Below are 5,207 nucleotides of genomic sequence, written 5' to 3' on the forward strand. Positions count from 1 at the left end.
TTACAGAACCACACAAAATATACAAGAGAACAGGCGAAAATACAGAACATTAAAATAGTAAAATAGTAAATATACAAATTTAAACATACAGTACAAAATATAGCTTAAATTATTAATTATCAATAATTTTTAATTTATTTACAAAGAGATAGAATTGTATAATGTACATTAAAATTTATTAATTATTTGTTAATTTAAATGTTTATTTACAAAGGCTAATAAAAGAATAGGGGAAAAAAGACACTCAGAAGAGTACGGTAATAACAAAAAACTTTACAAAAATCGAATTAAAATAAATTTAAACCAGAACATCAAAATATTGCACAAAAAAGTTAAACAGGATGAATACAATTTAAAAATTTCAAAACAAAATTACTCCATAATTAAAAAATTAAATGACAAAGATATTGCATACATTGTAATTCAGAAATTATTTAAAAATACATTAAATGATTGCACAGAAGACTTCAAGACCCACGTGCAAGTGTCAGCGGGATCAAAATTGTTGATAAATTTGTTGTTATAGAAATTACGGACGTGCCTCTTGAAAAATGGAATATATGTTGTAGACCTAATATAGTATGGTAGCTGATTCCATATGGGAATAATTCTCTGAAAAAAAGATCGTTTATGGGATTCAGTGTTACACTTAACAGGCACGAGAACATGCTGGTCAGAGGCAGATCTAGTTATTCGACAACCTTCGGTAGGAGAATTAAAGGTGACAAAATCTTCAATGGGTATGTCACAGTAACCATGTATACACTTGTGAAATAACCTAAGATCAATAATTTCTCTTCTGTAAGACAGGGGTAACAGTTTAAGCTCACTGAGCCTTTGTTTATAGTCAGTATCGGGATAGTTAAATAAATTTGGTTCCCCAACGTTGAAGTCTTTCAATCTTAAGCAAATTGCATTTAGAAGTCCCATTCCAAAGACAACTACAATATTCAATATCACTCCTGACGAATGCATTGAATAATGTTAATGCAACATTTTTTGGTGCATTAAATCCTACCGAACGCTTTATCATACCCATTTTCATGTTACATTTTTTAACAATTTTGTGAATATGATCATCCCAACACAGGTTAGATGCTATTTCAACCCCAAGATCCTTAACAGTTTGGGTTCTGTCAAGGATACAGCCATTCATCGTATAAACATATTTTATAGGTTTTCTAGAACGTGTTAAAGATAAAATTTGACATTTTGACGGATGGAATTTCATTTTCCAAATATTACTCCACCTAGTATGAGCGTCAATGTCCAACTGGAGCTGAAAACAATCATTAACGGTATCAATTGATTTGAAACATTTAGCATCGTCGGCGAATAATGCAACACTCGAATTCAGGGCAAAGCTTGGCAAGTCAATAATAAATAACAGAAAGAGTAGTGGACCCATAATGGATCCCTGTGGGACACCCGAAATTACTGGAAGCCAATCAGAACAGACGCCTTCGATTACTACACGTTGCTTCCTGTTTAATAAATAGGCTTTAAACCAATCAAGAAGATTGGAGTGGAAACCAAAAGAGCGTAATTTGTGCAATAGTAGTTTATGGGAAACACTGTCAAACGCTTTCGCGAAGTCGAGGTAAATCATATCTACTTGCCCAGCCTTGTCCAGAATCAGACTAATGTTGTGAAACACAGAGAGGTGTTGGGTGACCGTGGAACGCCCCTTAATGAAACCATGTTGGAGAGGATGTAGTTTGTTTTTGATAATGGGGAATACAAGGTTAAAAATAGCGCGTTCCATAATTTTACTGGTAATACATAACAACGAAATAGGTCTGTAATTTGCAATTTGTTGCCTATCACCTTTTTTATATACGGGGACAACATTGGCTGTGAGCCAGTCGCTCGGTAATACACCTGTATTGAGCGATAAATTGAAAATATAACATAAAGGTGATGCGATTTCAACAGCACATTCCCTGAGGACTTTAGGGGACATGTTATCAGGTCCAACGGCTTTGGATGTATCTAATGATTGGAGAATTTTAAGCACATCCGATTCATCAATTTGTATGTTGCCTAAAGAAATATCCTTCCATATTGGAATATCCGGAAGCTCACAATGACAATTAATATTTGAGAAATTTGAGAAGAAGTATTTATTAAATAGTTTCGCTTTACCTTTAGCCTCATTTGCTGATAAATCATTGCTAAATAAAACTTTCGGTAGGCATTCGAAGCTCCTCGGTGTTATAATTTCTTCCGATCTGTGTTGGAATTTGCATATTGAAGCCTTACTGGCTAAATGTAATACCCGCTTATATTTTCTTAAACAACTACGTAGAGCAGGGCTGGGGGTAGGTGAACTTGCCCAATTCTACGTCAGTATTATTCGCCCTGTTTTGGAGTATGCTCTCCCTGTTTGGGGCACTTGCATATCTGATGCTCAGTCTAAAGCCCTTGAACAAATTCGAAGAAGAGCGCTTCGCATCAGCCTCCCTGGGGTTAGTTATAATCGGGCCCTTGAAATCTCTGGTCTCCCCGTTCTCACTGAACGCCGCACCCGATTATGCCAACAATATTTTGGAAAAATTAAATGTCCCTCTCACAGACTATACCATCTCTTGCCAACTGAAAGTACCATCACCTATAACCTCAGGAAAACAACTCGGTTTCCTTTCCCAAAGGTAAAGACAGAGAGATCCAAGAAATTTATTATCAACCATGGTATTTTTAATCAGTGGTAATATTCGGGTGCGCCGCTCGGTGACAACATCTTAAGAATTACTTTTTATATATATATTTTATGTATTGTTTAAACAATTGCTGTTTTAATAATAATTGATGTTTTAATATTGTTAAACTTCAATTTGGTGAAGATGATACTTTATCTTGTCAGATTGCAATAAAATGGATTTGATTTGATTTGATTAGGTGTTTCACCATGTGGATAGATTCCATCTTGAAGTGGTGTGTTACAATATAACGGTTCAGATTTCTTAAGTTGAACACCGTCGATACCCCCTTGAATTCTTCGGAACTAGAAAAACTGTGGAAATAAACTGGCCTGGACAGTTGTTTACTTTTCTGATGGCCCCTTTCCTTAACATATTTTGGATTTCTTGAGAGCATGCCTGATGCTGCTCCTTGTTCATTATAATTTGATTTGTTGGTTTCTTTTGAATTGGTTGTTGAATAAAATTGATCTTGTAACCTTTTACCGTTTGCAAAATCCAGGAGTCCTGTGTTAAATTTTCCCATGCTGTCAAATGATAGTGAACATTTCCTGCATAATGATTCCCATAACAATTTTCCGAATTGGACCCTCTTGGACCTAATGTTGTCCCTTTTTGCCTGGAAATTACTGTTATTCTTTTGGTTGCGAAACAAATCCTGACCATAGAAGGAGTAAGAACCTTGGCTGTGCTTTTTATATGGTCGGTACTGATTTTTTCCAAATCTATTTACTGGCAACTTGTCTTTCGACCATAGCTTCTTATCACCTGAGAAACTTTACCCTTTGGTTTAATCTTGGTATTCTCGTACCTTGCTACCTTCACCACTTTCTGGGTTACTTTATGTAATTTATCCTCCTCCTCAACTTTTTGTGCCCACTCATCGCCAAAAAGCAAGGAGATTGATGGGGACACATTCCTCAGGTAACCTTCCTTTAAGAAAGGCACAGAATGCCGTTGTCGATAAACTGACATTCTCTGTATTGTTGACCCTAACAAACTTAAGACTGTTGTCAAGTGTTGACGGGCTACAGTCTCACTTGTTCCTTTACTAAGCTATATGGCCTTAAGTAATGGCAGGGCCGCTCTCAGAAGGTCTTCTTAGATTGACCAAATAGAGTTATCACTCTTCCAAGCCTTATAATTCGACTTTCTTATTAAAAACCTGAGAGGTTTTGGCATATCCGGTGCCTTGAAAAATTCTTCTACTGAACTGATCTGGTTTCAATCCTTCCAGCAGCTCGTTTTTTGTTCTTTGTTTTTGAACTGATCTAAGAGGTGAGTCCGCTGTTGTCGCCACCATTCAAGGATGGTTGCATCGAAGAGGGTACCTTTTTTCCCTCTTGAGGCTTTTTTAAGCTCATAGATATGCTTTCATATTTGTTTTGTGGGGGCTGTTCGCCTTTTTCAGACGCCCAATCTACCCTTACGTCTGCCTGGGCCTGCGATTTTGATTCAGAGGGAGACCTAGATCGGAATCGTCTATAGCTCTCTTCACTTGAGCTATTACTACTATCATCTCGAAAACCCCGTTTCCGAGAAGGCCTATCTAGACCCTGTTTTGACCTTGGCCGTGACAACCTATATATGTCATTGTCACCTAAAGCTTTCATTGTCTCTTGTACCAAGGACTTGAAAGTGTTCATTTGGCTTGTCTGCATTTCTGTCAGTAGAGCCACCATTGGTTCGGTTGAAAAACAAGGAGGACCAGCTGTACCTGAGCTACTTTTCTGTAGTTTATGACGAAAATCATCTTGAGGCCTAGGCTCTGGTCTATCAGATTGACCACCATAGTAACCTCTTGGTTCCTCCTCGACTTCATGACCCAAAGAAGTCCTATCTTCCCTATCTGAAAACATAAGCTAACCTATACTTACCACTATGAATCAAATAATCTAACTTTTTGTTCACCCGAAAAATTTCACATGTTCTGCCGCCGTGCAGTTTGAAGAGGTCGAAGTTCACAGGAGGCAGGAGTTGGGTATTTTTAGTTTTGAAAACTGGTGAGCCGCCAAGCAGCTGGGGAAACGCAAATTGATTCGAAACTGAGAGAGGACGCAGTATAATTTATAAAACAACTATATAACAGGAGTCTCTAAATATCACAAACAGGATGGCATAGTTACCTAGTGATACAGTGATACGGTAGTATCTACAACACTAGCATTATGAATAGATGTATAAATGTAGCATATCAAAACTACGTCAGAGCGCAATCCTTCATTGCAGTGAAATGTAATGTACTATCTTTAAGACAGTGTGGGAAGCACATTTTCATCTAGCTTAGCCCTATAGCAACGTAACAATTTGCCTTTATCGCACGCAAATGTACAGCAACCATTATGATATCTCATATAATATTTGCTACATAACATAATTAACATAATATCATCATCTCAGAATAAAACTTTAACCTACACATGAAAAATAAAGGAATCTTGAAGATCGGTCCAACGAATTATGTTGACAGTAGGCCTAAAAATTGTTGTGACCCAAGCAACTAAGACT

Source organism: Anneissia japonica, unplaced genomic scaffold, assembly GCF_011630105.1.
Source record: "Anneissia japonica isolate Jap-2015-1 unplaced genomic scaffold, ASM1163010v1 scaffold288097_len85782_cov108, whole genome shotgun sequence".
Classification (NCBI taxonomy): domain Eukaryota; kingdom Metazoa; phylum Echinodermata; class Crinoidea; order Comatulida; family Comatulidae; genus Anneissia; species Anneissia japonica.